The 10,471-nt window shown below is 46.2% G+C and overlaps 1 protein-coding gene and 1 long non-coding RNA gene across 3 annotated transcripts in view; one reads left to right on the forward strand and one right to left on the reverse strand.

The window, feature by feature from the left end:
* Setd5 (SET domain containing 5) overlaps positions 1–2,427 on the reverse strand; it is an 84,284-nt gene extending 81,857 nt beyond the window's left edge. For both annotated transcript variants that reach the window (XM_038320191.1, XM_038320189.1), the window contains exon 1: positions 2,278–2,427. The gene's annotated coding sequence lies outside the window, so the exon portion shown is untranslated. The remainder of the gene's footprint in view (positions 1–2,277) is intronic.
* Positions 2,428–2,756: 329 nt separating this feature from the next.
* On the forward strand, positions 2,757–9,347 carry LOC121677104. The gene is made up of 2 exons (XR_006020745.1): positions 2,757–2,820; positions 8,382–9,347. It is a non-coding gene; the product is annotated as an uncharacterized LOC121677104 (long non-coding RNA).
* The last annotated feature ends 1,124 nt before the right edge of the window (positions 9,348–10,471 follow it).

Consider the following 10,471-nt stretch of genomic DNA (forward strand, 5'->3'; position numbering starts at 1 on the left):
TAAAATCTCAGGTAATACCAAAAATCTGCCAACTCCCTCCCCCAAACAAAAACCCAAACTCTTTAACTTGATCCAGTTTTCAAGATGGGGCTATCCATAAATGGATACAGTTACAAACTGCTAATTCTGGTCTCTTCACTAACAAAAAGCAAACCAGCTCAGCAGTGCAATTTCCCAGGAAAGCAAACAAGGTTTCTTTCCAGTCCTGAGCAGCCATCGCCTAAGTGCAGTTCCCTGCAGCCAACAACATTAATGGACGTTGCACTGCTGTCCTTCCCTGGAGACAGCAGCCAGCACTACTCAAGCTTCTCACGTAGCAACCAGAGCTCCAGAGCCAGCAGCTGCTGCCGCCTTGTATACTCACTCCTGTGATCCAACACAGGAGCAACCTTCTCTTTACCCAACCCCCACTTCTTAAGACACTTTTTTTTTTTTTTGACCAGCGCTCCATGCTAGAAGGGCTGGACATATGATTTTAGAAACAATCCAAACATCAGTTTTAAACTGAGATCTTTGATTAGAAAAATCAACACATACCAAATGCCAAATATTCGTTTTTAATTAAACCAGCAATTTAGGAGCAAGTATTAAGCTTTGGTTTTTAAAAAGCCAATTTCCCAAACATTCAGTGATGAAATTTAAATTTACAGCTAAGAACAAGAGTCTTGGGTCGTGTCCTAGGAAAGGACATAATTCAGTATTCTACACATGACAATCTGAATAACCTTAAAGGCTTTAATCCCATAACTGGCCACAAATTTTGGCCAGAGAACTAATGATCCTGAGAAAACTGGAAGAGATCCAAGGGAAAAAAAATTCCTATGTCCTCCAAGCAGAAATCTCTGATTATGTCAGTATTCTCTGCTTTAGTCCTAGGTCAGACTGCACACATCTAAAACCACCCCTTAAAGCTTTCCTCCTAGCGACCTAACACTATTCTTAATATAAAACTAACCATCAAAAGCACTTTCCCTTCAAAACGTTGCACACAAACCTCCTCCTGAAAAAGCTCGTAACAATCACCAGGATTTTCCCCAACCAAAAGTACAGCTATTTAATATACGCCCAAGGAAGTAATGTAAACATGACCTTGGTCACAAATATGTCATCTAAAAACAATTTATTTAGGTAAAGTGTGAAGGAAATTAGAGAAGCTGAATTCTGTAAGTATTCTAAGCACAGGAAAAATTGGAAAAAGGAACTCAGGTATAGACAAAACCCAGTGGCGTCCATAGCTCTGGGCAAGAAATGAGTTGCTAGTGAACACATTACACAAGTAACATGAGAAAGCAGAAAATGCAGGTCATACACGCACCCCTGACCCAGACCAGTAGAGCGGGCTGCAGCATCAGTACACAGGAGAAAGATCCCTTATTCCTGAGCATGAAAAAGGCAAAGGCGCTCTATAGAATAAATTAGCATAAAAGGGGCTTTCCCAGCAGTTAAAACTTTCCCTCAGCGCGATTCACCACGAAAACCAGGGCTTTTGCCCACCACCGTTCACCTAACATCTTAGCCTGCACGCATAAGGGAAGAGAATTCACGAGGGGCACATTTCCCCCCCGGCTTAAAGTCGTTCTGAAAGATCGCTCTCCACGCCCTAGGTACGGAAAACGACAAAATCTGGCTTAATTCCAGACTGGAACCCTACAAATTCAATGGAGATATCGCAGGGATACTGGGGCACACGCCACAGGGAGTCCAAGAATGTGAGGTGGGGGTGGTGAAGGTAATGTCTTTGGTAAGGAAAAGGCAGCAGCCATCTGAGCTAGGGACTCGAGAAGCAGGGAGAGGCTTTCGGGAAGATTATGGAGGGGAGGACTGGGCCCCCGAGCGTTCAGAGTTGTCACAAGGCCTCAAGAACAGGGGGTGGAGGTGGGGGGTCTCAGGGACAGAAAAAAAAGTATGCCTGTGTATTCTGAGAGCAGGGTTGCGAGAGGCCTCTCCTGAAAAGGGTATAAACGTGGAGTAGGCAGAGCCCAGGAAAAAAAGGGGAGCTCAGAGTAGGGGGAGGGGAAGAGTCCTGACCCAGGGAAGACATTAAAAAGGTAGCAGGGTCGACTGGATTAAGAGGAGCCCTTCTCCCCGGGCAAGAGGAGTGCAATGGTGTGTAAGGGTGGCCAAGAAGATGGGAAGGACAGCATCCTCCTGCTACCAGCCTTGGGAGGCCCAGGCCCACGATCCCGAGGAGCAGGAACGCGGGGAGACTGAGGTGACCCTTCTTCCCCCGGGGACCGGTCGTGTGGTTCGGTGTCTCTTTTTCTGTTGGACCCTTACCTTGACCCAGGCGCTGCCGGGGCCTGGGCCCGGGCTGCGGCGCACGGCACTCCCGGGAGGCAGCGAGACTCGAGTTAGGCCCAACGCGGCGCCACGGCGTTTCCTGGCCGGGAATGGCCCGTACCCGTGAGGTGGGGGTGGGGGGGCAGAAAGGCGGAGCGAGCCCAAGGCGGGGAGGGGGGAGGGCCAGGGGCGGAGGGGGGCCGGCACTACTGTGTTGGCGGACTGGCGGGACTAGGGCTGCGTGAGTCTCTGAGCGCAGGCGGGCGGCGGCCGCCCCTCCCCCGGCGGCGGCAGCGGCGGCAGCAGCGGCAGCTCACTCAGCCCGCTGCCCGAGCGGAAACGCCACTGACCGCACGGGGATTCCCAGTGCCGGCGCCAGGGGCACGCGGGACACGCCCCCTCCCGCCGCGCCATTGGCCTTGCCGCCCACCGCCCCGCACTTATTGGCCAGCTCGCCGCCAATCAGCGGAGGCTGCCGGGGGGCCGCCTAAAGAAGAGGCTGTGCTCTGGGGCTCCGGCTCCTCAGAGAGCCTCGGCTAGGTAGGGGATCGGGACTCTGGCGGGAGGGTGGTGCGGCGCGGTCGCGGGGACGGGCGGGTGCGGCGGGCCCTCGAGGATGGCGGAACCGCCTGCTGGGGCCGCTGGGTGCGATCCGTACGCTGGACGGGGCAGGCGGGTCGCGGTCAGGACTACGGTCCGCCCCGCAGCAACCGGAGGGGGAGGGAGAAGGGAGCGGAAAAAAATCTCCACCGGACGCGGCCATGGCTCCCACGGGGGAGCGGAGGTGCGCTTCCTGTGCACGTCTCGTCGCTGATAGGCCTCCTCTCCTCCCGCCGTGTGTGAAAACACAAATGGCGTGTTGTGGTTGGAGTGAAGCGCCTGTCAGTTAAACGTGCTGTAGTGCGCAGCCGCCTGCCTCGTTAGGCCCACTGGGTGGGGCGGGAGGTAGGTGGGGTGAGGATTGCTGGTCGTGCGGGCGCGGCCGGCCTGGGGCGGGGGAGGGGAGGGGAGGGGAGGGAGGGTCAGCGAAAGTGGCTCGCGCCCAGGCGGCCTCCCACCCTCCCCTTCCTCTGGGGGAGTCAGTTTACCCGCCGCCGGCCTGGCCTCGTCGTCTGATTGGCTCCCAGGACCCAGAAAACTGGCCCTTGCAATTGGCCCGCGTTCCTTCGAGTTCAGGCCCTGGGCGGGCTGGCGGGGGCGGCGGGGAGGCGCTCGCAGGATCCGGCCCTCCCAAGGCCCCGCGCCGCAGAGTCTGGCCCCGCGCCCCTGCGCAACGTGGCAGGAAGCGCGCGCTGGGGGGCGGGGACGGACGGGCGGGCGGGCTGCGCGGCGGGGCGGGGGCGAGCGCGGTTCCTCCTAAGAGTTGCTGCCGCACGAGGGGCGAGATGAGCCAGACCTGCGGCGCGCGCTCCGGGGAGTGGAGGAAGGAGAGGGGGACTCGGTCGGGCCGGTTTAGAAGCAGGAAGCGCTTGCTCTCTAAAATTTCGTGGGAGCTGCAATCAATAAGGGAGCCGCAGTGGAGTAGGCGGAGAGAGGGCCGCACCCTTCTCTGCAGGGGAGGGGAGCGCCGCAATACCTTTCTGGGAGTTCTCTGCTGCCTCCTGTCTACTAAAGACCCGCCCCGGGCCTGGAAGAATCCCTTCTCCCTCTCCCCTCGTGATCTTCAAGTCGAGTCTTTCTGGAAGATGGGCGGGAGACTTCTGGGCAGGCTTAAGGGCTAAACTGGTGCGTGGGCGTTGCCCTGCAGGGGACTTGAACAGGTGTAAAATTGTAGGGGAGAGGCTTCCCATGGGTTTTCGTTGGTGTCGGGAGGTAATTATAATAGGGGCAACGGAGGGAAATGGGCGCTCACCTGGGGTTTTATGCGGCAGAACTACAGGTTATTATTGCTTATGATCTGCCTTGGCGTATTTTCATCGAGTTAGATTAAATGCATGCTCACCCGAGTTTATACTCCCACTTGAGATCCTTGCTATATCATGAAATTATAGTATCGCAACTTAGAATATATAAACAGAATTTTAGCATTTTCTACAGAGCCCAGTACTTCACTCTGTCCCTCCTGCTCCCTCTGCAGTCCTACCAAAAGATATTTTAGCACTCTCTCATTTTAGTCCCTTTTTTCATTTTTTTGTGCTGGCTTATCCAATCCCTAGACAGAGCACTGGCATTCTTCCTCTCTTGATCTTAGAAGCCTGATGAGTCATGAAACCAGACAGATTAGTTACACCACAAATTGAGGCTGTATCTGGGCCCTTACCCTGCAGTTCTTTTATTCCTCCTTGGTACATCTTGTTGACTGTTAGCCTTGATTTTCTTTTTCTATCCCTATTCCTTCAGGAGCTTTACTACAATAGATTTATTGAGAATCTAACCTGAAGTTTGGCTTCTTTCCACTCCATGAATGCCTGTCTCCATCATTAATAAACTGAACTGTTTCCTATTAATGGCCTACAGATGGGTATCTCCAATATTACCTGATTTATCTTACATATTGCCAGGCTGATTGTATTAAAAGGTATATGAATTGACATGAAATTTGCTGACTCCTTAATACATTAGTGGATTCCATGAGTACAATACAGAAGACCGTTAATGGGCTAATGACAACTTTTTCATTTCATTATTTCCTACACACACACACAATCTCTTAGGTCACATGGAATTGATTGCTGCTTACATTTTGTCACTGTACACGTCTGTAGAAGGCGGTTCCTTCTGGAATGCAGACTGTTTTGGTTCAGATGTCTCTCCTGGCCTAAGGTCCTGTGAGCCTTTATTTTCCTATTTAGGTAGTGTTTTCTTCTGGCCTCTGGCTTGATTCATGACATTCCTCATGTTATTGCTGGTTTTGCTGAGCTGCTTTGGTATGGTCTTACCGAGTGGTGTCTGCTAAGTTCCTATTGTATTGCTTGACTTGTAGGTACAAGTGAAATGTAAGTGACATAAATGTACTTGTGAAGCTTGGTGTTGGGTTTGCTGTTGTGTGTACCATGAGAACTTACTGCAGAGATGTGGATACTCTGTATTTTTCCAGTATGGTAGCCAATAACCAAATTACTTGTTAAGCGCTTGGAAATATTATCAAGGAACTAATTTTTATTTGAAGTGTAAATAGTGTGGACAGGGGAGCCATTGCTGCAAACTTGTAGGTTGCAGAAGACTAGTGCAGACTTTAATAATGTTCTGTTACGCTTAACAACAAAAAAAATTGAACTTTTGGTAGCCTATTTAAGTTGTTTGTTGTATATTATTTTAGTCTAAGCTGAAAGCTAGTCTTACCATTACTAAACATGAAAGCAAGTACTGATTAATTTGGATTTCAAAAACTTAGAGCCAGTGTTTTAGCTGGGAAGTGGTGGCAGTTGCCTTTGATCCCAGCACTCAGGAGGCAGAGGTGGTCGATCTCTGAGTTCTAAGCCAACCTGACCTGCAGAGTGAGTTCCAAGATAGCCAGGGTTACACAGAGAAAGCCTGTTGAAAAATAAAATTTAGGAAGCTGAGATATTTTAAAAATCATAATTGAGTAGTACCTAGGAGCCACCATGGGATTTGGATTTCTCTGTGGCTGGTCAACCTAATTCCACTCCACCCCCACCCCCACCCCACCCCCTTTTGATACTCTGGGCTTCCTTATTCTTTAAAGCCTCTTTCCCACCATGTAGCTTTTTGTTTGCCACATGTATGACTTCCTGTGCTGGTTTAAATGGCATGGCTTTTTACTTTCTAAGGGCAGCTGCTGAAATTTGCATCTTGGTTTCTGGGGTGGGGATTGGAATTCTTTAAAAGATGGGTAGTGTATACCTGGTTTTGTGCTCCCTAAAAGCCTTTGTTTTCTATGTAACATTTCTTAAAGCATGGTATGTTTAGGACAGGGATCTTAGGGTTTTAGTATGCAGAAACTGTTGCCTTGCTGTTTAATTCGGATTTTCCAGTCTCACGCCCAGAGAATTTAAATTCTGGGTAGCCAAGGCCAGATTAAAATTCTGCCCTTTCATGTTCACTTGCTTACTGTAAATATAAAAATGATAACTTTGTGGGTTTTTTTCCTGAGACAGGATTTCACTCATTATGTATCTCTGGCTGGCCTGCAACTCAGTATTTAGAGTTCTGCCTGCTTCTGCCTCCTGAGTGCTGGGTTAAAAGTGACGAATGCATGCCTGGCCTGAACTGGTTTTTCTTCCCTCTTGAACAACCAAACAATAACAAACTGTGAGTGAAAGGGAAAACCTAAATGCGGGCCAGATTCTTTTAAATATATTAAGGGGGCTTGGGTTATAATTAGTAAAGTGTTTGTGTTGCAAGCAATGAAAATCTGCACAACCCACATAAAAAAGCCAGACATGTTAGAGCACGCCTTGAGTTATCCCTAGGACTTACTGGCCACACAAGCCTAGTTACTTGGCAGGCTCCATGCTGGTGAGAACATATCTCAAAAGACAAGGAAACAGCAACTAAGAAACTACAAAGTTGTCTTTCACACCCATCTACATACACACACACAGATGGTAAAATATTTCAGATAATGTTTTCTTCAACTTTTTATCTAATACTGTGTTTCTTCCGTCATCACATTTTTCAAGGACAATGGGGATTTCTTCAGTGAGTAAGCAGAGTTGAGAACCAAACATTTTATGATTTGTAAAACTAAGTTTTCAATTGATAGTTAAAGCCTATGAAATACAGGATAAAACTCATATGGTGCAGGAATCTAATATTTAACTGAGGTGTCTTAATGTTCTTTTCATGGGGGGAACTGAGGCCTTCCTGTCTGCTCACAAGCACTTCCTTGGGTTTCCCTAAACTAACAATTGCATCTAGCTATCCTGTTCTTATACTGGGCATGGTGGTTTAAATAAACTGTTTCCTGTCAAGTGGTGCCATATGATTTCATTCTTATGGCAAAAACTGCTATATATGTTAAACATTTGTGCTTAATGGGAAAGTTAGGTTGGGTTTGTAATTTTTAATTTTCAAATTTTGAGCAAGATAAGGCCTTTTGTATGTATCTTATGTTTGGTATAACTGTATAATTATGGCTGCCACACTAGAACGTGATAGTTTGTAATGTGGAGCTGCGGGCAGGCCTGCATTTCATCCTGCCCGGCTTCTGCATGGTTAGCTTTATACCCGAAATAACAACACACAAATTGTATTCTTTTATACACTGCCTGGCTCATTAGTTCTAGCCTCTTATTGTCTAATTCTCACATCTCTTGCTTTAACCCATATCTAATAACTGTGTAACACCACAAATGGTGTCTTACCCGGAAAGATTCAGCATGTCTGACATGGCTGGCTTCGTGGCAACCGGTTGCAGAGGCAGGGCAATTGTCTGAGCCATCTACCTCACTTCCTTTTTCCTGTTCTGTCTACTCCACCCACCTAAGGGCTGGCCAAGGCAGTTTCTTTATTAAAACAGAAGACCTTCCCACATCAATAGTTGAGCATCCCAAGAACAAGACTAGTTTGACTGGAAGGACTCTTAACTATACTGCACTTTGCTGGGTCACAACTCTAGGAGTCAAGCATTTGACCTTGAAGGTTGAGACCTTGATTTCGTTGTTGTAGTGTATGCTAGTTTATATATTGAAGGGGTACTTATCCAGGCTCATTCTTGGCTGGATTAGTGAGCACTAAGTATCCTTTAGGCTTTAACTGATTACTCACCATAACAGAGGCTTTGGTACCAGTCTATGTACAGTAGAGGAAACAAAGGCTCAGTGAAATTTATCAACTTCTTGTGTAATACTAGCAAACTGAGGCCAGGTATAGAAACTGGTCTAGTGTTTGGTATTCCTACCAGCTTCGTACTACCTTGCTCTGATTGAAATATTGAGGAAATCTAGATGTAGTGTGCTATAAGGTGGTGATGGGCTTATAGAAAATTGAAAGCAGAGAACTACTAGATTACTAGTTTTCTCTGAGGGAAGAATTCAGAAATTGGATCAAGTGTTAAGTCACTGAGATTGGTTTCAGAACATCTCAAGGATCCCTTCCTTAATGCCCTCTCCCCTACACCATATTTGGTCCCACTTGAATGTTGTCATGGCTCTTAAAATATAATTAACAATAGTAATTATTGTTTTTTCCTCCTTTAGATTGTTCCTTAAGGACAGGACAGTGCTTGTTTAAGGCTGTAACCCTGCTGTCTGAGCAAAACCAGGTCTTCGAGATCAACACACTTTTCATAATCGCAAGATGTGTTCTCAGAAGCAACAGAGGCACATGATTGTCGCTGACAATACTGTCATTATGTTAAATGGGCTGTGCAGTTTGGATTTTTTCAAAGGTAGTTTGGGTATGGATCATGTTTTTTTATGAATTAACTCTAGGTTATGCCTTCCATAATCCATGTAGTGTGTCATGCAGTTATTTTTAAATCTTGTAGCTTTGTACATGATAAAGGTGTTTTATCGTCTTAATGTTTTGAACACTTCCCAAAAATTCCAAATTATAAAACTGCAACTTATAATTTATTTTAGGAAGATGGTTATGGTTTTATAAGATGCTTAATTGTTCCACTAATCCCATTTGTGTTTTAGAATATGTAAAACTGAAGAGTTGGTCACTTTAGGAAGTGAAACGTGTACTAGCTTTAGAGATCATTTAACTTGGCATGTCTTTTGCAACACACTAACTTTGAATAGTGTTGGCACCAGCTATGTTGTGGACTCATTTTGAAAGGAGTCATTCCAGTGAGTGAACGCTACTGAATATTTTAAATGAAGGCTTTTGGTGTCCCATACAACAAAACCGTCAGAAGCTTCAAACTAGAAATTAAGAAGCTGAAGTGTTTTAGAAGGAGACTACTTGCTGGAGAAATGTATAATAGCCAAGAATTTAGGAATCATACAATTGACATTGCTTTGTATCTGCCAGATAAAAAGAAATGCTCATAGTGGTTCTTTTGAGCAGTACATTAACTTGTTAAAGATTTTCCCACAGATACAAACTAATCCATAATTCATGGACGTATAGATGAAGCTACAAACATGGTTGGACTTATTACTGTGCTTGTTTTTTATTTATGTGAAAACTTGGGAATAAACTTATGTCCTAAAATAGTCAAAATGTGGAATGCCTTTTTAATCTCATGGCCTATCTGGAACAACTGTGTTGACTTTTATCCAAATGGGGAAAAACAAAGTGGGTAGAGCTACAATGCCTTGGCACATTGCCATTCATTTGTAGTGTAAACCAAAGGGGGACTTAATTATTAATGGTCATAGCGAAGTGGACCTGGACAAACTACTGGAAGGTGTGTAATAATCAATTGAATTTAAATAAAGACTACCTGCGCCTCAACCCAGAAATTCAAAGTTGCAGGCTCTTAGGTTAGTATTCTCACTGAGCCAATACCCAGCCCAGTCTTGAAAACAGAGCTGACCCCCACACACACACACACACACACACAAAAATCCTAACAAATGCAGACTATAGTGTTTCAAAATTTTAAGAATGGGTAAGAATTAAATTTTGAGAAATGGCTTCTTTAGGAAGATGTACATGGTAAACAATGACTCCTTAAAAGACTGGTACTAGGCACACTGGACTGCCAGGTTTTAGAGGAAAAGACTATTTGTGATCACAAAAAGAGGAAGTAAGAACTTGGGCTAAAACTGAACTGGCATTTTAAATGGTTACACCTTCACAACCAAGAACTTTACCCTGGCCCAAAGAAAAAACCGGGGTGGGGGTGGGGAGGATGGGATGGACAGTGGAGCCAAGACTGCTGTGGGAAAGGGCCTGAGTTCAGACTGTGTCACCCACACTATTAGGCAGATCAGCCTGCCTGTTAACTCCCACTTCTAGCTTCCACAGGCACCTGCACACAAATACAATAAAAATAAGATTCACCTGGCATGTTATTGTATCCTTTTAATCCCAACACCTGGAAGAGGCCAGCCAGGCTTTGTGTCAAAACCTTAACTTGGGGGAAGCTGCTCAATAGTTCATTTTTTTATTCTAGTAACCAGACTTAACAATTTACTAACCAAAGATGAAGATGACTTAGTGCTCACTGCATTTGCAATGTCTTAAGTCAGGTTTCCTGTGATGAATCAAGGAAAAATCTGGTGTATTAGTTTGAGAATTTAGCATAAAAAGTACTAGTTCAGGCCGGGCAGTGCTGGCACATGCCTTTCCCAGCAATGAGGAGGCAGAGGCAGGTGGATCTTTTTGTGAGTTC

The sequence above is a fragment of the Arvicola amphibius genome, chromosome 2, assembly GCF_903992535.2.
Source record: "Arvicola amphibius chromosome 2, mArvAmp1.2, whole genome shotgun sequence".
NCBI lineage: Eukaryota > Metazoa > Chordata > Mammalia > Rodentia > Cricetidae > Arvicola > Arvicola amphibius.